The sequence below is a fragment of the Phoca vitulina genome, unplaced genomic scaffold (genome assembly GCF_004348235.1).
Source record: "Phoca vitulina isolate PV1807 unplaced genomic scaffold, GSC_HSeal_1.0 scaffold64, whole genome shotgun sequence".
Taxonomy (NCBI): domain Eukaryota; kingdom Metazoa; phylum Chordata; class Mammalia; order Carnivora; family Phocidae; genus Phoca; species Phoca vitulina.
The window spans coordinates 6,181,833-6,207,853 of record NW_022589767.1 but is presented as its reverse complement, the minus strand read 5'-3'; positions in this window follow the sequence as shown (position 1 = coordinate 6,207,853).

Genomic DNA, 26,021 nt, shown 5'->3' with positions numbered 1-26,021 from the left:
CTCATTCCTCTAAATCTCACTTTCCTTATCTATAAAATGAAGATAACAAGTATTCATAGCATTGCTGTAAGAATCAAAACAAAAACAAGGAGGGAAATGCATAAAAGTGCCTAGACTACTATTAAGCATGTAATACCTTTTTAATTATTTTTGTTGTTCTTCTTCTGTCTTCTTGTTCTCCTCCTCCTCCTTCCCCTCCACCTGCTGCTTCCCTTCCCTTCCTTTCTCCCCTACTTCTCCTCTTCTAATGATGATGATGACATAACCATGATAATCTTAGATCAACAAACTATATCCCTTATATAATCCTTTGTGTATTTTGATGTAGACACCACATAGAAAACTTTAAAACCATGTTCACTGCCTAAAGTTTTTAGTATGACAATGGAGTCAAATATTTTTTAGCCATTCCAATAAACCACATATAAAAATGAATTCTTTCCATATTTAAGATTTCTTTTACATGTTGGCGTTTTTATAACTCATAACCAGTGAGTCCACAATAATTAGTTTCCCACACATTTTCCATTTCTCATTGAAAGATTAATGGTTATGTGGAATTCCGTGAGTCTCTGATGGTTAGGTGATATGCGTTCTGTAGAGCTCCTATGAAAAGTCCACTTTTATCAAGGCAACTAAGAATACATCGGAGATGCATTCTTGCAAAAGAACAAGGGAGAACAGCAAGTTCTGTCCAAAACAAAGGACTTCACCAGTCATATTTGGAGCTGGGATTACCTGCTACTAGAAGAGTTTCAATTGATGAAGGGCCTTTTCTTTTTCTATAGACACAATTTTGACTGGTTATCTCTACTCATTTTGCTTTTTTCTAGGATACCTCAGCACCCACACTACCACAACCATCATTTTGCCTAGGGTTGTCTACTAGGGAAGAAATCACAGTTTTCCTTTCTCTCTCTAATTAAGCACTCAGAGTATACTACAAGGCTAAACCCAGACACTGAAAGGCAATAATCATGGTATACTTGGCCATAATCCTCTATCACCAGCACTCACCAAAAAATTATATATACTATAATTTGGTATATACTATAACAATTTAATAAGGTAAAGCTTATATGTGTCCTGGATCAGGGAAGTAATTTCTCAAAAGGATGTTTTAATTTTATATTCCAAAAAAACAGAATACCTGAGAAACAGAGAAAAGCAAATTTGATAAATCATATATTCTATGTCCCAAGTTAAGCATGCCCATTGCAACTAATAAGTGCAGTTCAAAATTAATTTTGGTCATAATCAATGTGGCCATGGCTATTTTCTGAAAATGGTTCTTTCCTATTTAGAAAAACAAAAGAAAAAACAGCTATGATGTGCAAAATAAAATGGTTCTCTTTTGCCAAGGTGAAATTTAAAATTACGTCAATCACCAGCAGGTATTAATTAAATTAGTGCTCATTGGACCTTAACACTAACTTTTACACCATGTCTATAATATCACTTATTTTCTGTTAATGTTATAACACTGGTGATTCAGAAGGATGAAAGCAAGCGAGTGCCTGGCTCCATCCCTAAATGTCAACCGTTTAAGTGGTTTGACTTTTATGTTCTGTTTACTTTGGTCAGTGTAAATTTCTATGGGTTTTGCTGGTTAGGGGAAAGGGGATTTGAGGATCTGTAGTTCTTGGTTATTAATATTTGACTTTGTTAGTGCTATCTATTTACTATATGACTTGTGAAAAAAAAAAAAAGAAGAAATCAGATATTCGTTTGCAGCCCTTAAAATGCATGGGGAGTGTGATCACACATTGGGCCTGCAATCTCTATATAATGCTGTTCTCTTCAGCCTCACATTTAAATAACAATGGCCTTTGATTCTTTATATATTTTACTTTTCTTACCACTGTACATGTTTGTAGAATAAGGAATTGGTAGTTTTTTCTTAATATATTATACCCAGAGTATTTAACTTTTTGCTTAAGAAAGGTCACAACATGTCAAAAGCATGATCAGTCCATCCCAGGCTTTTGTTTCAGACCATACTACCTACAAATCTATTGTAAGATTCTGCATGTGGCCCTCTCTGCCACCATCCTCTGAGCTAAGGGCATGGTCCAAATATTCCCTACACTGAACTCAATTCTACCACTGAATACTGCAGAAAACAACCCTGTGCAGGTAAACAGGATGTCTTACCAGACATTACTCAGTTAACAGTTGAGAAACTCTCCTACCAAAGGGTCTAATTTAACTATTTGGAATGGGTCATGAGAGGTCGTGTGACAGAGACGGGTAAGTGGAGCCAGAGGGACACATCGGGGGCTCTTCTGCTATTGAGTCATTCAATTTTACCAAATTACCCTAAATTGCCCCTGTACTTGCTTGGGTGATAGCGCCAATTCATGGTCTACAGGGTATTAAAGTAGTTAGTGTTTCCTCTTGGCTCTGAACAGTGCATATTTATTATTTTTCAGCATTTCCCTGTGCACAAAGCAGAGAATCTATTTTCTCTATCAGTGAAAATATCCCCTTTAAACATACCCAAGTGCAATCCAGGACCTTTGAAGAGCTTTGGACTTCTTAGTCAATAGGATTCAGCAGTATTCCTAGTTGGGTAATGTGATTTCTACAAATAGTTCTACTAGGGCTCATTCTTCAGTAGCAGGGTAAAAAATAATCATTGATTTCTTAAAGTTTGAGAAATGTCTCTCGCTGCTTGATCCCACATCATTTGCTAAAATTTCTTAGAATGGAGCAGGTCTTGAATTCGATCTGGAATAATCAGTCAGTCTATATACATCATTTAAGTCAATAGTCCTTAACTTTTCTTGCAATGCTTCTTCTGAGGCACAGTGATGATATTATGAATGTAGTACAGTAAGCTATTCTTAATGGTTATCAAGTTCAAAGCTTGTCACATTAAATTATGATGGTAATGACTGTAAGTTAAAATATCCATTTGAAAAAAATTATACAGGTATATTGACTGTCATTCTTTATTTTATTATTATTTTATTTGAATTCCAGTATAGTTAATATACAGTGTTATATTCATTTCAGGTGTACAATATAGTGATTCAACAATTCTGTATATTACTCAGTGTTCATGAAGATAAGTGTACTTTTAATCCCCTTCACCTATTTCATCCATCCCCCACCGACCTCCCTTCTGGTAACCATAAGTTTGTTCTCTACAGTTAAGAGTCTGTTTTTTAGTTTGTCTCTTTTTTCCACCCACCCTTTGTTTTGTTTCTTAAATTCTACATATGAGTACTCACATATATATCCAAAATATATAAAGAAATTATACAACTCAACACCCCCCCAACATAAACCCCCAAATGATCCAATTAAAAATGGGCAAAAGACATGAACTGACATTTCTCCAAAGAAGACATCCAGATAGCCAACAGACACATGAAAGGATGCTCAGCATCACTCATTGACAGGGAAATGCAAATCGAAACCACAATGAAATATTACCTCACACCTGTCAGAATGGCTATAACAAGTGTTGGCAAAGATGTGGAGAAAAAGGAAACCTCATGCACTGTTGGTGGGAATGCAAACTGGTGCAGCCACTGGGGAAAACAGTATGAAGGTTCCTCAAAACATTAAAAGTAGAATTATCATAAGATTCAGCAATCATACTACTGGATGTTTACACAAAGAATGACTGTCATTCTTTATAACACAGACTGTGTCAGGCTGGACTTCAAAATGAGTGTAGAAAAGAAGCCTTTAGCTAAATCTAATGTGTTCCAATCCCTTGTGGATTATTGTTCTTCTGCTACTTTTTATGTAGTATTTCCCATATTGGTCATGGCTAAAGAAATAAAGGGGAGCACTTTATTTAATCCCTGATAATGCACTCTTGATCTCCATGAAAGTCTGCCTTATGTGCTGGCCAGACAGGGCTATTTTAAGGGAGTTAAGAATACTCACTCTACTACATCTACTATTGTTTCCTTTATCAGAGTAATGACCCCTTTTTATGACATCCCAGAATTCTATATTGGTTAATAGTTAAATCCAAAAAGGGCTTGGGCAATTCCAAAAGTTCCATTTTATCAGGTCCAATTCAAACAGAGGGAAGGGCTGACTCATTCAATATCCTGTGAGTGTGATAAACACAGAATCCCTTCCTCATACACAGTATCCATTCCATTGATAGCGATACAATCATGGAATGTCTAATATTTCCCTAATCAAATTTCTCCCCCTCCTTCTTTTTCTTTTTCCCTCAGAGTGCCATCTTCTTTTTGGGTAGCATGAATCTTTTTTCCCCATTGGTTAGCCCCATTCATGATCACTGATCTAGCAGATCTCTTGTTATCTTCTGAATATAATCTTACCCTCGCCTCTCTATCCCCCACTCCAAGAGCATGGTTAATTACATGCTCTTGCATCTATCTAGTCTGTGTAAATGGCAATAAGTTATATGTATCTTTCTGATCATCATAGGGTCAAACCTGGATGGCTTTCCCCTGTTCCCTGTTCAGAAGATAGTATTCCATTTGTTGGTCAAAGAGAGTATAGGGAAATTACTTCTCTTGGTGTAAGCTGCAGAAATTTACCTTAATCCATTGCAACACTTTAGCTATCAAACCATCTGAAAGTGTCTTTCCACAAACGTTTTCAGGCACTTGGGGATCAGCCATAACCCAAATAACTCCTTTCATTCAGCTGTATATAAAATTTGTGCTTTGCTCTCTGATCATTTACTCTGAGAATCCGTGCTAGCAGGAATTTGTCAGGTTTGTGCTTGTATTTCTATATAAAGTGTCCCAATCTTAACAGCATAACCTGTGGAATTTGAGGTCACCTGGATTGTGATGGACTACAATGTCTTTACTAAATCAAGAAAAAAAAGTCTTACTTCTTCTTCTGTTCTAGTGTCTTCTTATATATGTCTAGATTTTTACCAGGACTGCTATCAGCAGCCCGGGAATAGTATGTTTTTATTAACTTTCCTTCTACTTGCATTCTTTATCTATTCACTTACCCAATTTCCCCAGATCTAAATCTATTACCCCAAATTCCATGGTTAAGACTTTCCCCTATAGTTTGACTAAAGGTCTTTGCCACTCCATACCAAGAATACACAAGTAACTATCCCAGCAACAAATACTATGTTTTCAACCCCTCTATTTCTTTTTTAAAAGTTTGTAAGTCATTATAATGTATAGGTCTAAAAGTTCATCATGCCAGCTCTGCCAATCTATGTTATTACAAATAGCTAAATTGTCAAATCAGACTAAGGAAAGACCATGGCTCTTAACCAGGAACAAGATCTACTAATGATTCAAAGGGTCTAGGTGAATAGCAGGACATTCTTTCCCTGGAGGAACTCAAAATGTCAAATGCAGCTCCTCATTGCTGCATTCTCCCACATCGATTCACATTTCAATTTGGGATTAACATATGAGGTTTATGAGTAATATATGCAGGAGTATTGATCATAAAAGTTAGTTTTGGAAAACCCTTGTTTTGTATTCTACTTAATTACATAGTTCATGTGACTACTCCCCATTCTCCAGCCATCTATGCTCCATAAACCATAAATTCCACCTTATCTACAATAAGCAAGTCAGACCCACCAGGTATATCCTCCCCAAACATTTTGTAGGTAAGGATTCCTGGTGTTTTTCCACTAGTGTGCTCTATGAATAATGTTTTCAGGGAGGTTTGGCCAAAGTCATGCTTCCCCCACTCTTCGACTGCCCAAGAAGGGAAGGAATGGGCTGCAAGCCTGACATTAACTCTTTCCTACCCATTACTTCATGCCTGTAGACAATGGGGTTTGTTTCAGTAGTTTTAAAAGTTTTTATCAAGAGCCATTTTGACCTTCTTAACAGAGGTCTCCATCATTAGAACAATTTTTGGGTTGGGTAACAATTTCATTTAGAATAATCTTAAATAAATTTTGTTACAAAGATTTTGGCAACTAAAACTCCTGACTTAATAAGAGGATTTGCCATTTATGCCTCAGTGAATAAATGAGACTTATTAGCAATTGTCAGCTTTCTTTTTTCAGATCAAATCTATTATGCTAAAATCCATTAACACTTGATTATTTTTCAACAAACACTTTTTCATTGATAGCACAGTTCCAGCTAATAGATCATAAACTCTGAATTACTTGAAATCTGAATCAACTATAGTTTACTATAATAGTATTTTAACTTACTTACTTTAACTTTGGGGATTAGCTGCTTTAAGAACATCTCATTCCTCATTCAGTGTGTTAAGTGGCAGGATTTCCAAATTCTTTAGCAGTTTCTTCAGAGTGTCTTGTGGCAAAACACTGGGCCCTTGAGATGCATCACAAACAAACACATAAACAAAACAAATGTAAAATCAAATAGAAAAGACTCTGAAAACCCTGACATTTCCCAAACTCTTTTGACGATGACACCCTTTACACAAGCAAAATATTTCAGCATCTTCCAGAACTAGCATCCTATGTAGCAGTCTTTGGGAAGTGCTGGTCTATGGATTGATTTCAAACTTTTTATTCTAGCAGTCAAGGTTTTCTGACCCTCCAAATTTGTCTAGACAAACCACACTCTTTTCCAATTGTCTAGTCTTCTCCTCATTGTTTCATGCTCGTACCATTGAGTCTGTCCTACTCATCCAGACTCACATTGTTTGCCCCCAAGATAGGCTTTTCTCCTTTCCTTCTCCTCTTCACATTCTATTCTTTCTTCATGGCTTCAAACTTCAGAGGTTATGTTCTTCTGACAGACCTCTCATTTGTTGGCTTCATACTGTGCTTACTTATGCCAGTCCTTGATTTGTTTTGATCTTAAATTCATTCCTTTGTTGGCTCTATCCTGTAGTAGGTGCTGATCATTGCAGGTTGTGTTCCAGGCTCTCATGTGACCTGGGTTTTAACTTTTTTTTTTCAGTCAGTTGAAGGCTCTGTTTTAAGACTAGGGGGCAAGTGGGAAGGAGCCACTAGGGTCTTTCTCTTTGTTTCTCTAGCAGTACTTGCATCTTCTCCATAGCTCTCTGTTTGACTACACAGGACCGCCATGAAGCAGTTTCTTCCTTTTGGGTAGCTTTGGCTTCTTCAACATTGACTGTTTCCTTTGATGATCAAGAACAAGAGTGGTAGTAGCTTCTTGCAATTGCAAATTTTGGGGTTGGAGATTCTCATGTATTTTATCACTTGTATGATAATCCCTGGCATGAAATTCCCTCTGTTTAAAGACTTGAAGTGATTTCTAGTCTCACTATTGTATCCTGATTGTATAACATCAAGCATTGATTGAATTACCATTCTATTATTATCGTATTCTACCTTTGCATTAATTTTTAAAATGTATAATGTCTGTTTCTCCCTATTATAGGCTTTTAGCACCATATTGCTCATGACAAAGACCTCTTGGCCATACAAATTCTGTGTGTAGTGTGATATTTGGAGATATTTGCAACATGAATAACTGACAATTACAGTCAAATTTTGCAATGGGAGGCTGAAGGTGGTCAAAATACTTTTAGCGATTCTGGTAAACTTTTCAATCATTTTGCCTTAGTATATACCATGCACCGAGGCCTCTGCTTTTATATTGCCTATAGTACTTCTGCTCCCCTCTGTGTCCAAACTCCTATCCTATTTTAAGTTAGTGGTCACTTATTCCTTCAGAAAATTAGTTAATAAATTAATTCTCACATCAAATTACCTGAGAAGAAGAGAAAGGATATTCTTATTTTGTCTAATCATTTCAAAGGATGTTGGCTCATTTGCCCTACTTGAGGAATGACTGGTATTCATAGGAAGATTAATTCTTTTCTGTACAATACAGAGTATAAACAGAAGATCAGAGGGGAAAGCCCACAACAAAAGCAGTAACCATAATCATCATTTTTAGGACTTAGTAAGCAACTAATTGCTAGACAAAACTCAGCTTCTCTCTGACTTCTCATCTCTTTTCATTCTTCCCTCTTTTCCCCCCAATTTTTTACTCTGTGGCAGCCAGTATATCTATTACCTGAAATAGCAATAGAAAATCCTAAATCACACACAAAAAAGGGGGGTTTGGGAAATGTGTATATGTAATTTAGTTAGGAGTCAGGGGATTTCCCCAACACATTCATTGAAATCTATCAGCTTCTCTGTTCTTTGTTGATAGAATTCTTTTGAATGGGACATATTTTTCTTCTGTTAGCTAAAACATGTTTCTGGTGAAAGGGGGACTAACACAGGAGGAGAATCAACGTGACCCGCGCAGTTTATTCCTTCCAAACCAACAGATAGGTTTCCACCGGGAAGCCACTAGGTGGCAGCAGCAATGTAATAGCGAAGCTGTTCATAACTAGTACGAAGGTACGAAGGTACGTCGCGAAGTTTTAGAGGTTTCTTTGTGTGTTTTTGTGTGTTTTGTTTTGTTTTGTTTTTCGTTTATTTTGTTTTGCTTCTTTAGAAGAAAGTAAAAAATGAAAATTTGAATTACTTATAAAAAGAGCGATAAAAAATAACGCTTGGGTTGGATGTGTTCTGCTTTTGTGAGCAAGGATGCGATTGAACAGAACTTAAATCAGGGAATCTCACTGTCTTGATGCGGCCAGACAGTGAAGAAGCAAGAAAAAAGCAAATGTGTCAGTGTTTTTCATTCAGACCAACTTTAGCTTAGGCTTTAACACTCTGGTTCTCACATAATGAGGAAATTGGCAAGCAAATCACACCCTTTCAATTTTTTTTTTTTTTTTGTATAGAAAGTTCTGTGTTGTTAGAGCGACTACACTCCAGCACCTCCTATTATATTCAAAATAGTCCTAAAGTGTTTTACAAACAATTAAAAAGCTAGATGGCATACTAATGCTAAAGAAGTTTATTTTGGTGAAGTAGGACATAGGAAAAATATATACAAAATGGAATTTGAAATGACAAAAGTCTTTCAGGTATGCAGCATTTTTTTTTTACTATGTGAATACATGTATTTTCTAAGTAACTCTACACAATATATATAAGAGTATACATATATCTTCTAAATAAATCTAAAATACATATATTAAAGGATCCTAAACGATAAGAAATAATAATTCAGCCAAAGACAATAAGAAGGAACAAAAAGTGAGGCAGAAAGAAAAATGGGAATGTATGGTCTCCAGAAACCAAGTGCAGAAACTATTTAAGGGAGAAGTGAGTGGTTGTTTTAAAGGCTGCTGAGAGATCAAGCATAATAATAGATCATTTTGTGTACTAACATAGAGATCACTGATGTCCTAAAGTTTTGGAGAAATAATCTCAATTTGCTTGGATTCAAGAGAAATTGAGACTAAAAACACAGTGAATAGATGTAACTCTTCAAAGAAATTTCACAGAAAATGGGAAGAGTCAATGAGAGACTATGAGAAGACAAATTTAGTTAAACCAAGTTGTGCTATAAATACCTTTTCCAACATAAAAGTATAATTAGTAAACAATGGACTGTATAGTTTATGTAACATGTTTTATTTCTTCAAAGCAAAATGGTTTAGAATTTGTTGAAGTTATTTTGCTGTAAAATCTGATTGAATAATGGGAATACACACACAAATACCTGGTGTGGTCTTGAATTTCAAGAGGACTAAACTTCTTTCTCCAAATTTCTGTGTGGAGATGGACACAGATGTGTAATGGAAATGCTGAATGTGTCACAGTTTATCAAAGGCTACATTATAAAGAGTTTGTGGTTTGATGAGATGCTTTCTTAGCATTGTGTTTCATAGAATATGTTCATCAGCATAATGTAATTGTGAGAACTATAGGTGGGGATACTAAAACGTGGTTTCTTGTCCAAACCATTAAGTAACCTCTGCTCACAGTTTCTTTTTCTGACAATAGTGTTCTATGGTAACTATAGTTTTGTGGGATCCAGTGAAAATATTAAGATTTAGAGTGCCTGAGGTGAGGCTCCATATTCTTATTTTTTTTTTAATATTTTATTTATTTATTTGACAGAGAGAGGCACAGCGAGAGAGGGAACACAAGCAGGGGGAGTGGGAGAGGGAGAAGCAGGCTTCCCGCCGAGCAAGGAGCCCAATGTGGGGCTCGATCCCAGGACCCTGAGATCATGACCTGAGCCAAAGGCAGACGCTTAATGACTGAGCCACCCAGGCGCGCCATATTCTTATTTTTAATGAGCTCGCCATGTGGATCTGAGGCTAGGCCAGTTGTGGGTACCACAACTAAGATACCTTGCAGGAAAGAAAATCTGATGTATCTCTCCTGGGCCTATGCAGGTAGGTCAGGATGACCTATACCTCTTCATTTTTTAGGAGGGTAAAAGTAAAATATTGGCCACTGGCCCATTGTCTATCTGATATTTCATTGAGTTATGGTGGACCTTAGAGTCTCCTATAGCAGGATAAATAATTCTTTTCTATCCCTGGAATGCCTCCATTCTTTCCTTCTCCTAAGAAGTATAATAGGTACAAGGGATATAAAGAACAGTAGAAATAAAAACTACTTTTGAGAGATGCATGAATAAGTAAAACATCAGGCTTTAATTTCATTTCAGTTTATATTAGATCATCTAAAAAGCAAACATGACAAAAACTGTCATTTAACTTATTTTTGTAGATTTCAAAATATGTTTGCTACATGAGGGTAGTTGAGATAACTCTCAAGTTCCTACATACTTGCATAAATCCATGGAACAGAACTGCTTAAAATAAGAAAGAAGTGGTTGCTTTTATTCTTTAGTTTTCATCAGTAAATAGGTTGCACATGAGTGGCAAACATTTTTCCAAATTAAATTTATTAGGATTACATTTAATTAATATACAGATACTCTTTTTTAACACTTAAATGCATTGCCATCGCATTAAGAGTGACGTTTTAGTCAAAGAATTGAGACAGAGAGAGAGAGAGAAGTACGATGGCAGGGACTTTGAAACTGGCATACAAGGAACAGCCATGGAAAAACAAGCGATTTTCGTGACGGTTGTGAAACTCACATGGGTTCTCATTACCTTGTGCATATTCCCTCAATCCTTAATGAAGAGTGCAATATACTTAAGCAGCAGGAGATACTTTTGATATCTATGCTACTTAAGGCAGAGTTGAATTAACATAGGTGGGCAGACCTATTGAGATGGAAACCTAACCCAAATTAGGCCAAACTCTTTGAAGAGATATGGAAATGAAAATGCTAAAACATTGTGAGAAAGGTGGATTTTATTTATTTATTTTTTTTGCTTCCTTCACATGTACTTCTCCTACGCAGATTTTAGAAAAATAGCAATGATTTAAAAGTTAAATCCTCTTAATAACAAAAACATCACAATGTATGGTTTGGTGTAGTGGACACAGGACTGTATGTATGCACTCAGTTTACAACCTGAAATGGAAGAAAGAAATTGGAACACACACTTTACACATTATTATTGTAAAGTTTGCCTTTGAAGCAACAGACGTGAGTTTTTAAGGTGTTTGGGAGAATTTAATAGCATAAATCAACCTATGTTGATAGGGAGTCACAGATTCTAAATCTTGGCAAAACTCTAGAAATATTCTTCCATAGAATTTTAGGATTTTCAATTTAAAAAAAGAGTATTAATGAACCAAAGAGCTGAAAGTCATAACAGGTTATTTGAGGGATGAAATTTCCTAACTTCTGAGTTGCAAGTGTAGGACTCATTTATGCTTGGTGATACTGACCAGTCTCTAGGATTCTCAGTTGTAGGTGTGAAGGAAGGAAAGATATAAAGTGTTGAACCAACTCAAAGTTATAGGCTGGAACAACTGTAATAAACATTGCTATGATGGAGCAAAATCCACAGCATACATGAAAAATATGAGTAAACATCTATTAATTGATTGACATATATGTATAAATGGTGTAAATAAAAAAATACTTATACCTACTCAGTATATAGCTTTTTATTTATTTATTTATTTTTCAGATTTTATTTATTTATTTGAGAGAGAGACAGAGAGCATACTAGCTCCAATTTCTTTCTTCCATTTCAGGTTGTAAACTGAGGGGCAGAGGGTGAGGGAGAAGCAGACTCCGTGCTGAGCAGGGAACCTGACGTGGGGCTTGATCCCAGGACCCTGAGATCATGACCTGAGCCAAAGGCAGACTGAGCCACCCAGGCGCCCCTAAACTTATTAATTTAAAAAAATTGGGGGGAAACACTTCAATTAGAAGTTTATAAGCAATAATGCTCATTCTATTTACCACAATTTTAATGCTACATCTTCCCTATAGTGGTATCTCTGTAAGAATATCTTGGAGTTCTTGAACTTGCGACTTTATGAATAAACAAGACAATTTGTTGAGAGAGATGCAATCCACATTGTGAACAATAATTTTATGCATTTCATCTCACATGTATTTATTTATTTTTTTTAAGATTTTATTTATTTATTTGACAGAGAGAGAGAGACAGCAAGAGAGCGAACACAAGCAGGGGGAGTGGGAGAGGGAGAAACAGACTCTCCACTGAGCAGGGAGCCTGATGTGGGGCTTGATCCCAGGATCCTGGGATCATGACCTGAGCCGAAGGCAGATGCTTAATGACTGAGCCACCCAGGCGCCCCTCACATGTATTTATTAAACAATCTATAAGTGATATGCCCTAAGTTTAGATACCAGTCTCTCTCTCTCTCTCTTTTTTTTTTTTTTTTTTTTTTTACTAACCGTAATCAGTGTGGTTAACTGCAGTTTTCCCTAATATCTCCTTTGGATAAGATTTAACTGGGATGCTTTTTAAAATGATCCCACTATGGATCCAGTGAATTAAAATCTTCAGGGTAAGTATCTGGAAAACTATATATTTAGCAAGCTCATCAGGGAATATTTATTTTCAGAAAGTGCAAAATACTGGCTAAGGGAACAGTTCAGAGAAGATCTGAGGTCCTCTCCTGGACGCTCTGTTGTTTTTATCCTCCCAGCTGCTAGCAGCTGAGTGCCTTATCCAATCTTTTTCCTAATTTGGGGGCATCAACACTGTGTGTAAAATTGGTGAAATGCTATGTCCTACTTCTCTTTCGGAGGAACATGGGGAGCCCAATGACTCCTCCAAGTTTGCCTTCCCAAAGACCACTGAGGAAAGAGGCAGTCATGTATCTGTAGATCTTGGGGGTTTCAGACTCTCCTGTTCACCAAGCCCACTGTGTTCTGCTCAACTTAGACTTGTCCCGAGAATGGGTAATTTGGCTTCCATGGAAGGCTAAACTTTTCTTTAATATTAATGGGAAAGGTTGCATATGCTGCAGCTTCTGGGCCTTTTATTTAAATGCCATGTGCCTGTGAATGCATGTACCTCGTGTGCTGATCATTTTTCGTGGAGAAGGATTGTTTCCATGCTTCCTTATTAGCTGTAGTTCAAATATCTCCCTCCGTGAACAGAAAAATGGAAATTTTTCTGCACTTGTATATGCTATTTTTGCAATAATGACAATTATCCTAGGACCTTCTTAAACTAAATATGCTTCTAGTGTTAAATGCGCTTTGTTCATCTCTTCCCTTGGTCATTAAAAACAAAACAAGACAAAAACAAAAATAAAAACAACTCTATTCATTCTTACTATGACAGACTCCCTCTTATAGCTCTCACAGCAGCTAGCATCTCTTTGTATCACTCATCAAAATCACAGTTTTGTAGGTGTGTGGGTTTATTTAGCTATTGTCTTATCTTAACCACTAGCTTTTAATCTACACAATAGTAGAAACTATGCCTTTATTCTTTTATAGCTTCAGTATCTCTTATAGGTTTGGGCGCCTGAAAATATAATTTTTAAAATGTCATAAGAACTATTAAGTGTTTTTAAAGTGTCAGGAGCTCTGCTAATTGCTTGACATGAATTAACTCATTTAATCCTAAAAACAATCCTATGAAATCATTACTATTATTATGTCTATTTTTTTTTTTCCTGATTAAAAAATAGAGGATCAGAGATGTTAAGTGACTGGTTCAAAGTCATATACTGGTCATAGGGTAACCTCAGGCCATCTGATAGTAGAAATATTTACCGGGAAAAAATGAATAAATGAATGAATGAGTGGAATTTTCTTCTCACTGCCAAAGATTAAATTGGTCTGGATCTCATAGGAAATTAGATCTGATGCTTTTCTTCAGTTGCAGTGGATGTTATTAAATTTAATGCTTTTCCTACAAGTGTACTATTGGCTTATGTATTACTATTATCTAATTACCATCTAATTTTAGACATGCATAGTAATCTGTTTTACAAAAAGAAATGATAAAAAAAAAAAAACAAACTTCTAATACTGGAATGCCAACACTATATAACCTCTGAGATGTATTAATTGTATGTTGCTGAGTGTACAGCTAGTGAATCTCTCACTAATCACTCTGATTCCCATAAAAGTTCATTCCCATAAAAGTTAGGAGAGGAAACATTAAGGGGATGTTTTTTAGATGTCTTAAACTCAAATAAGTACTTTGTATTTATTCTAGCAGTTTTAAGGAACATGTATGTTACTGTTTTAAGGGTTTTTTCCCCCCTATTTTCCCAAAGAATAGATAGGATAAACCCACAATGAAGTGTTAGATGGGTTTTAATTGGTACTTTTGGATTAGATGAGCAACCAACATAAATATTTTCAGTGTTTTGAGAGGCACCTGGGTGGCTCAGTTGTTGAGCGTCTGCTTTCGGCCCAGGTCATGATCCCAGGGTCCTGGGATCGAGCCCCACATCAGGCTCCCTGCTCAGCGGGAAGCCTGCTTCTTCCTCTCTCACTCCCCCTGCTTGTGTTCCTGCTCTGGTTATCTCTCTCTCTGTCAAATAAACAAAAAAATCTTTAAAAAAAAATAAAAATAAAAAAATATTTTCAATGTTTTGAAATAATTTTTTTGCAAGAAAAACATTTCCAGGTTAATTTCTCTTTTTTAATGGGAGATTGAATCAATTGGCTAATCTAATTATCTTCTTAAAATTACCTGGAAAATATCAAATTTTTCAATTATTAATCTGCATAACCTTAGATATTTAAAGTGTATGACCACTTAACTCTTAATGAGTTTTAATCTAAAAATTATCTTAAGGATTCAGTTAGTGTACACATAAATCCATTTTAGCCTAGTTTTCTGAAGCCAAATTATTCAAATAATTTTGGAACAAAAGTTTAATTATGAACCATTCATAATTGGGTAAATTGAATACAAATTGAACTGGTTTAACCTCATTAATTTCCTATGTCACCTACAATAGTGAAATTCATCAAATAACTTCCAAGTCTCCATTTGATTTTGTGCTACACTGGCCTAAAATGTTCTACTTTTCACTAGTTTTTTTTTTGATTGATAACCGGTTTCCACTTTTCTTGGTTTAGTGTAGGGCCTTCCACACTATTCAAGAAAATAAGACGGATTGAGATATACATAGGGTTGCTATATTATAGAATCTTTATATCCAACGAGTATCATTCTCAGATTTGAATATTTGCAAGAGATCAGAGATCCATGGCCTAAAACCATGGTGATTTTGCTAACCACGAGTATTTAGTCTGATATTCAGAAGTGAGTGTAGCAAACCACACAGCATCTTTAGCCAATTGCAGTTTTTCATCTCTTCTTATATTGCATGGAAAAATACTTTCCTGAAGGTGTGTCTTCATAACCTCAGGAGTCTAATGAAGTTCAAAAAGTGGAATTTAGTTGTTATGATAAGCACTTTCTAAATAGCAAAAAAGAAAGAAAAAAAACACGTTTGCAGAGTTTTCCTTAGGATTCAAGAGGTAACTAGATAAATATATCGAGGCATGGAACATACTTAATAGAGTGTAGGTTACAAACAGCCCACAGAACACGTGCCTGGCCAATTCATTTCAGCCACACTCGGGCAATGGCTGCACACTTACACTTTGCTGATTTGCCAAGAAACATTTTCTTTTTTTTTTATTTTATTATGTTATATTAATCACCATATATTACATCATTAGTTTTTGATGTACTGTTCCATGATTCATCGCTTGCGTACAACACCCAGTGCTCCATGCAGTACGTGTCCTCCTTAATACCCATCACCAGGCTCACCCATCCCCCCACCCCCCTCCCCTCTAGACATGAAACATTTTCTAAGCCACTGGTTCAGTGAAAATCTTGCACTGATGAGCTCTCCAGGACTTTTAGTATGACCAAGCACTTTATCAACAGAGCACTCTGAAAGGAAATAGATGGTCTGGCATGCAAACTTGTCAGAACAAACAGAATGAAGGGGGACAGCATGGTTTAGTTATAAGGAGAATGCCTGACAACAGGAGGAACAACGCGTACTTTATTTTTCTCAGCTTTATAAGGCATAGCTGTAGGCCATCTTTCCATGACACATCAACTTCTGGCACCAGGGAAATAATATGTATGAGTTTAAAGAGATGTCATGATTTGACTTACAGAGCTGAAAAACTATCATTGTCAAGAGTCTGGGGGGAGAAAAGGAGCCACAGTCATTTAACACCGCTAGCAATCCTGCTCTCATCTGTTCCAGGAAGAGTGTCTGGGGGAGGCAGAAGGCTCAGAAGAAAATCACTCGAAGGAGCACATCTTAACTGGGATTGTGCAGTCCAGGCTGACTACCTGTTCTGTGCGATCCATTGATACCACCCAATACCCACTCTTTATCAAATACAGCCACCCCCTGTCGTCACAAATTTCTCTCTTCATTTACTCGTCCACTCCAAATATACAACTTCTTCTTCTGAGGCTTAATCTATTGGTTCACCTTATTTTCATTTGTTTTCTTTCCTTTCACGTTTTCCTTGAGTTTCTCCTCTCTCACTTACTCATTTACATCTCTCCATTTTACCATTACCTTGTTATATTGCTTTTTCCTTCCAATTAAACTGCCACTTATCTAATTAAACATTAACAAATTTGGAGTACATTTCTATGTATGTGCATGCATTCCAATTGACTGAGCTGAGTTTAGCAAGCAATGTATTCATTGCTTAAAACATCTTTTACATAAATATAAATAAATATAATATCCATTAATTCATCTAATATAGAGAGAGATTACCTACTACGTGACAGTAATTATTCTTAGTATTAGGGATATTACAGTGGATAAAGTCCCTGCGCTCATGGATATTGCATTCTGGTAAGGAACGCAGACAAGGAACAAATCAATATAAAATATAATGTCAGTACTAATGAATGGCATCACTGTGATGGGGGTTCCTCCTTTAGTTAGAGATAGCCATACAAGACTTCTCTGAGGAGGTGATGGTTGAATAAAATATGCAGCCTTGTGAATATCTAGCAGAAGGGCATTAAAAGTGAGCATTCTGGGTATTCTTGCAGAATAACAGGGAGAGCAACATGCCTGGGTTAAAGTGAGAGAGGAAAAGCGTGAGTTGAAAATGTAACCGGAGTCCAGATCATGTAGGGCCCTGAAAAATATAGTCTTTGGATTTTATTATAAATGAGATGGGAAGCCGAGGGTAGGTCTAGATCAGAGGATTAATATGATCTTATTTTTGTTATAAAGGGATAATTCTGGATGCTTGCACATGATGAATGAAAAGGCAGGGAGACCAGTTAGGAGGCTACTCTGGTGGTCCTGGTAGTAGCTGGTGGGGCTGGGGCAGGGCTGGTGCTTGTCAAAGTACAAGTGAGGTCAGATCCCAGACTAATTTTGGAAAAGGAGCCACAAGAATTTGCTAATAGATTTTATGTAGAGTGTGAGAGAACGAAAATCCAAGATTTTCTGTCTGAGCAACTGAAAATATGCAATTGCTATTTAATAAAATGATGAGAGCTGGGTAGAGGAGGCTTGGGATGAAATATCAAGAGTTTGGGTCATTTTAAGTTTGAAACATCAATAAAATGCTCTAGGCAAGCTGTTATATATGGCAACAGGTTATAAGGTTTGCTTTTCAGCAAGTAGTCAGGTAATCACTGCTTGCTAACTAGCTTGCTTCTCTAGACCATTAAAGACGCATGCTTCTGTGGTCTGTAGAGAAACGAGTAGGTTTTTCTCAGCAATCTTGCAAATTCTTACTATTTATTTGTACATACACATATGCAAGGAGAATTTTTCAAATGTTTCTTTAAAGTGTTTCCTCATTCTATATTATACAACTAAATCATTTTAATATTACACAACCAGGCCACTCTTACTAGTATTATTGGTGCCTCCTCACATCTTTTTCTCCAAAATTTGTGTCTAAATGTCCAAGCAAAATTTATACTAATAAAATAGGAAGCTGAAAATTTGATGAGCGAAATCAAGATTTGCCTTGGGACTCCATTTACTTGACTTAGTAAAATACTTCAGTTCTGGGAATTAAATAAATTGCTGAGGCTACAGAGTGATATACAGGAAAGATTACAGATTAGAAATTAGGAGGTTTGGTCTCTTGGATTCTTGGATTTACCGCCAACAGTTAGATAGGAAGGGTGACACTATTCTTAGTGCTCAGTTTTCTCTTTTGTAAATTAAAATTCTATCTAATCCATTCTACTTTATATCTCAGAAAAAATAATAAAGTAATGAAATCAATGAAAAATTAAAACCACAAAATACATACTATTAATCAAGTTACTTAAAACTAATATAGATGGAAGAACTATTCCATTTATAAAAAAATATTTATTTTTTTTATTTTAGAGAGAGAGAGAGAGACCGTGCGCGAAAGCGGGGAGGGGCAAAGAGAGAGGAAGAGAGAGAATCTCAAGTGGACTTTGCACTGAGCCTGGAATGTGGAGCCCCGGGCTTGATCCCACAACCCTGAGATCATGACCTGAGCCGAAACCAAGAGTTGGGTGCTTAACTGACTGAGCCACTCAGGTGCCCCACTATTTCCTTTTTCTTCTTTTTTTTTTTTTTAAGATTTTTATTTATTTATTTGACAGTGAGAGATACAGTGAGAGAGGTAACACAAGCAAGGGGAGTGGGAGTGGGAGAAGCAGGCTTTCCTCTGAGCAGGGAGCCCGATGCGGGGCTCGATCCCAGGACTCTGGGATCATGACTTGAGCCAAAGGCAGCCACTTAATGACTAAGCCACCCAGGCACCCCACTATTCCCTTTTTCTAAGCAAATTTCAGAAGAAAGTTAAAATTATCCTTTGAATCTCTCCAATAGCTCACTCTTTCCCTGAGCGAGAAGAGCACATAGCATATACTTTCTGATCCCTTATCATATGTGATTCCCTTTATGAGCTATTTGGAAAATATAGGTTGAATAGATGTAGTTCCTCCCATTAAAGAGTTAACAATTTAAGAATTTAAAAGATTTGGATATGTGCACAAATAATTGCAATACAAAGTAATATGAGATAAATGCCACAAAGTGGGACAAACAAAAAATGCCAAAGAATAAAAAGCAACTTAATATCCTCCCTACACCAGCTTATAATTCAGAAGAAAACAAATAAAAACATTATCCAAAATAATGTCTAATAGGCAATCATTTTCCTTCCAGAAGCATGAGATTTGATTACCATCTTTTTAACTTAAATGAAGACAAATGTAGCCTCTGGTCATAAAATTGCCTGAATGTTTGAGGAATCCATCCACATTATTCAATGATATTACATTCCATAGTAGTATATTCCATAGGTTGATTGTGCACTTTGTTATACCATTTTAGTTTATTTGTTCCATATTTACTGCCCTTCAACTCTAAGTATCTTTTTCCTCTCTTACTACTATAACATGGTAATAGGCACAATTGATTCATCAGCTACCATCTCTCATTTTAAAATGCTAGTCTTTTTGGCTGTATTGACTTATGTTTTCTCCTCTGTTATAGAAATGAACCACTGCTATACCCTTGGCTAAGTTCATGGCCTCGCTATAGTCCTCTGAATGGAAATCTCATATTTAGGGGAGTATAACTAAAATAAAAATACGTTCTACCCACACAACCCATTGCTGTAATTCTGCTTGCCTTCAACTCTTCTAAACATGTGAAAAACATCTAGAAAGTGATCCTGTTGTTTGGTCACTGAATACAGTGCAAGTTGATGTTATTTTCTTGATAAATAGTAATTAGTTCTCAGAAACCTTCTAGGTATTTAATGAAGGTCAAAAATAAAACAAATCTATTAAGTACAGTCCAAGAACGGTGTTGGAAGTCAACAAGAAAATACTTATATAAACTCTTGTTTATTCTGCATTGGTTTATTATCTTCATAAAATTATGCTGGATGCTCAAAGGCACCATAACTCAGTATTTGAAATCCAAAGGTTTGAGCAGACTGTTGTGTTACTACTGATGTGAACTTGGGCACACTAACCTCTATGTGACTCAGATTCTCTATTTTTAAAATGAAGAAATAATAACACCTATTTCCCGGAGCTGTGGTGAGTATTGCATGAGTTATTATAAGTTAAGTGACTAGAAGAGGGCCTCAGTGCATATTGGTTGTATGTAATAGTGCTGAAGTAGAAGGTCTCTGTTGGATGTCGTGAGAGATTCATTCATCCACTTGATTCCCCCTAAAGTTATCTTGGTGAAGAAGTAACAAGAACAGTTATATTTCAGATATAGAGGTATATACCCTATGAGTTAAATTAAGAGTTGGCTCTAGGAATCTGAAATAAATGTTAAAAATATACATTAAAGTTCATTAAAGGTACTCCATTTTAAATGTAGAAAAATACAGGAGAAAGTACAAGAGGAAAGATTTTCTATTATTATACTACGTGCTATTTTCAAAGAATCTGCTAAATACAATATTTTTTCACTTCTATGTAAGCAATCTAACCTGATATTATGATCTGAGACATGTATGTATGTATGTGTGTGTGTGTGTATATATATATATATATATAAAATACAACCTTAAGAACAACTAAAAATTATCTTCAGCTTTGTTTCTTCAGTAAAATTTAATTACAATTGGCTGAGTTCTGCATGTCATACAGATGCAGGTTTTTGCAGTTTTATTTACTGTGCTTTTATTAGTTAGACTGAAAGTGTCTCCCACCTATAGAAGAATTACCAATATACTTGCAAGTTTCCTTGTTGTATCACACACTGTATTTTTGCCTCTGCTTCAACTGTTCTACCTACCTTTCTTTACTTGACTTTTTAATCTTGAGCACTCAAATTAGGGGGCACCTCTTCCTGAACGCCTTTTCCTAACTAAATTACATAGATTAGCTTAGGTGTTCTTTACCTGTTTTACTTTTACATTTTAATTAATATTCTATTTACCGGATTATATTGAAATTATATTGTGTTTGTCCCTCTAATGGAATACAAGCACCTTTAATGCAATGATTGTTTCTTATTCATCTTTTCCACACAGCATCTAGCAAGATGTTCACACAAGATAGGGGATCAATGAAATGAATGTTTTTGTTTTTGAACTGAACTAATATATTCTAGTTTTAAAATTGCATTTGTGAAGTGAATCCTAAATAAAGTATGAGCATCAGAAATGAGCCCAGTTTTCATGTTTTTTATGTGTTCTGAATAAGAATTCTAAGAAGCTGATGATGGATAAATAAAAACATGGAGCTATTTTTGTCCCACACTTGAGTACCTCTTTAAAGTTACAATCTAGTTGTTTACTTGAGGCATTCTCCCCTTCCCTACGTAATTCAAGTCTCACTGTAGAAGGAGGAATATTTTACACATTAATTTGTACTGGGGTTGTTTTAAATATGTGCTTTCTATAGAGATCATCTAAAGACATGCTGCACTGACATTTTTGTGGCCCTTGAAAACTCTACTTGTATTGGATATTTGATATTGCTATTCTCTGTGGTGCTTGTGAGGAACAAAGGGAGGGTCTGGTGCAGGGCTCTCCCCAGGGGGCATACGATGTTGCTGTGGTTCCCTTATGTCACCTAGAGTCTTATCTTGGTGCTGAACTTTTCCATTGTTCTAGGAAAACCTATTAAATATTAAAACTTTTGTTATTTAACCTATTGTGATTAATGCATTCCTTATGAAATATGTTTTTGATTATAGCATTTACATTACTCTGACTGGGCTGCATGGTAATAAATTTCTCATGAGTGGAAGAAGCTGGAGTCCTTGGATGTTCTTATGTAGAGCAAGAAGGTGGAGGCAGAAATTCAATTTTTAAAAATTCCTAGCAGCACACCTCCTCGTTTCTTACTAAAAAACAATTCAAATATTAAGGGAGTGTTCAATTGACATTTTTTGTCTCTTAATGATATTCCTAGCATACTGCAAACACACATAATACTTACTCAGTAAACATCTGTCGAAAGACAATGAAAGAATATTAATAAGCTTTGAGAAGCTTATGTGAAGCCTTTAGAAATAGCCATGTGTCTAGGAAATATATTAATCTACCCAATAAACAAAAATAATTGGATATAAAAGTAATATTTTAGGCACTGTGGCACCCTGGATAGAACAGTACACAGGGTAACAAAAGCTCTTCTAGTTGATGTATGACTTTCTGTCATTTACCTCCTCCAAGGCCTCAGTTTTCTAACATGTAAAAATGAGAAGATGCAATCAAAAAACCATATTATCACAGAAATGCTATTTATTTAAAAAATCTGTGATTTTATGATGACCTATTGCTTTTCTTGATTAGACTGTACGTCTGGAAGAAGGAAAATTTTGTATATTTACTATATAGGCAGATATTTAAATCCCCTAAATCCAAAAGATCAAATTAGATGAAGGAAATATGAATGAAAAAATATATATGCCATGAGGATGGGGTCCACGTAGCTTTTCTAATAAGATAAACCTCTATTTCAGTGTGTTTCTAAAATTTTTTAATGGCCAAGAATATCTCCTTAGTGAAGTGCAGTGAGACTATAAGCAAATGTTGATTTCATACTCTTGTTCTTTTCAGGTTCTATAAAATTTCATCTTTATTTTTTTAAAAAGGATAGCTTTAAAATTTTTATTTTTTGATATTTATGCATTTAAACTTCTTTTTGTTTACTAATGGTCACTGTAGCATTTGCCCTCTACAGAAGCCTAATTGTAGAGTCACTCAATTATGCAAGAGTGATTAAAATTACCCATATCATCTATCTGTATCTATCTACCTATCTCTCTCTGTTTTCTGTGTATTTATCTGTCAGTTATCTAAATAATTCCCAAATAGAAAAAAATTTCACAAAGAAAATATTGCTTGCCTACTTTTTCTTTCTTATAATTTCTGTATTCAGGGCACCATTATTCTAATTGTTTTAATGCTGATGATTGGAGTACCAAATATCTCAAAAGGCAGAGAATTAAAGGCTGCTGAAAACAGATGGATTGGATGAAAGACTATATAATAAAAAGATAGACACTCATAACCCTGACCCCACCCTTCAGTTTCAGATGACTACTGATATTCTAATATCCTACTCAAGCTGGAAGTGTACATTTATTCACTGAAAAAATTGAAGCAAAGCAGCCCTGGAATTTAGGGACAGCAGGTTATTCAGCAGATGGTTGAGGCACATTACTGAAAAGAGGGGATCAGTTAAAGTAAAACACTTGGTGCCCTTTCTAATCTTGGTTCCCATAAGGATTCCTCCAGTAATACATAAGACATGCACAAAAATCACAACACAACCCCAATGCTGCTTAATGTGTCTCCCTTAAGTATGACTAGATAGCCAAAATGATACCAAAAAAATAAGGAAAACATAGAAACTTAAAGGAAATAGATCTAAGTCACAAATAAAATAAAAATTCCAAAAAACAATAATTTCCTTAAAAGTATTATAAGATGTAATTTAAGGAGAAAAATTGAGTACCAAAAAATCCTAGTACATTAAACAATTATCAAAATAATAAATTCAATAATAAATTTCAATTACAAATGAGTAAATCCTCACAAAGGAAAATAAAAATACAAAGAGTTGAAAATAGGAGAAAAGAAAGTAGAAAACTCATAGATCATTACAGGAACACCAATGTTAAATTAATACAATTTCCAGAAGAAGAGAAAAAAGAAAATGAGTAGGAGAAAATTATCAAAAAATATTTAAAAACTAGAATTAATTGTCATAAATTTCTGGATTAACAGTTCCCACTGAACATTTGAAGTAATAAATAAAACTTAAAATCTTAAAAAATGTGCTTCATCTTTACAATTGAGAACACTAAGAATAAAGAAAAGATTTTAAAAGCATATATAGAGAAGAACAAATGAATAGAATAGGTCATGTGCAAAGGAAAAGCAAAAAAAGGGAGGGGGTGGGGGGATGGGTTAGCCTGGTGATGGGTATTAAAAAGAGCACATACTGCATGGAGCACTGGGTGTTATATGCAAACAATGAATCCTGGAACACTACATCAAAAACTAATGGGTAATGTATGGTGATTAACATAACATAATAAAAAAATAAATAAAAAAAGAAAAGCAAAAAAAGAAATTGGCATTAGATTTTTAACAGCAACAGTGAAACTCAGAAAACAAAGGAGTAATACCTTAAAATTTCTAAGGGAAAATTATTTCAAATAAAGAGTTATCTCCCCAGGTAATATCAATCACTATGGTTTTTTACAGATAATAAGGGTGTCAAAAATGTAATTTTTATGCAACTATCCTAAGGAAGCTATTAGAAAATAAAATTCACCCCCCCAAATAAAAGAGAAAAATAAGAAAAAGAAAACTATGAAAGAGAAAGACATCAGAACCAAGAAAGTGTGATCGAAGGGTGATGAGTAGTAGTGTTGTTGAATATGATCTCCAAGGTGGATGTTTTCTGATGGGCATTTACATGAATCATAAAGATTCATACACTTCTGTGCCCCTTCCAGAGGTCTGTCTACATGCCTCTTCTCTATATATCTTCATCTTCATTTGACAATCTTCATAACAAAGTAGCCAAACTTCTGGCTACTATCCAACATCTCTGTGTATTTTCCCCTGATATTATTGTCTCTCCATTCAAACTTGATAACCAAATATACAGCTTGAAGCTCTCCCCACTGGGAGGATGTCCGCATATAACTGTGACAGAAATCTAATTTCAGCTTGTATCATTCTATCAAACTGATCCATGCATGGATCGAGAACCAAACATTTTTCACCTCCCTCAGCTACTCATAAGGAACTCATCAAGAAGCAATAGCTGTGAGCTGAGAGAATCACTCTTTCCCACTCTGGACTAATTAATGAAGACCTAAATTGTACCATTTCCATCATCATATGGATTTCTACTATCCCTCCTCAAACTCAGTAAATATTAAAATACACGGGCTAATAATGAACAATTATGATTCTAGTATCAAATTATATTTCATGTATCTAATCTCTACAAGGGCCCACAAGTGCATTAGATGATGGTTTTTACATAGTGATTAGTTCTTTACTGCAGAAGGAGTGGTCTTATCTACACATTAAGGGACTGTGTTGTGATATATATAAAATATATAATATATAGGTGAATATCTATATTTATCACATATATGTCTAGCACCATTGGATCTGTCAGATCATATTTTCCAAGTAGTAGATCAGCTTTCACTGAAGAATGAGCTGTCAGTCATGTGATCATGGGACAGAGCAGAGTTCACAAATACTGTACTTACTTATCTGATGTCCAAGAGGACTAGTAAGCAATGTGTTCCTTAATTATTGAAGGAGGTGTAAGATGTGAAACTCGTTATTTTCCATAGAGGTTATGTCCCAGCATGCACCAAATCATTGGACTTCTCTGTGCTCTACTACTTAGGAAAAACTTTGTAAGTTTTATCACCCATTATTTGGCACATATGTGTCTTTCTATGACATCCAAGAAACTTACCACATCATATTCATTGGCAAAATGAGTATGCTATTATCACTATTGGGAGCCAGTGAGACGTTCTGAAAATAGCAAGATAATTAAAGTCCCTTTGAGCTACATGTTCACTGAGAACAGGACATTTATGTAGTCAGGGCAAAAATGTGAATGTGTATTACTATCCTTTCCATGTAAACATGAAGTAGTACTGACTTTTTTTTTTTTTAAGATTTTATTTATTTATTTTAGAGATAGAGAGAAAGCACAAGCAGGGGGAGGGGCAGATGGAAAGGGAGAGAGAATCTCAAGCAGATTTCATGCTGAGTGTGAAGCCCAACATGGGGCTTGATCTCATGATCCTGAGATCAAGACCTGAGCTGAAATCAAGAGTCAATACTTAACCAACCGAGCCACCCAGGTGCTCCAGTACT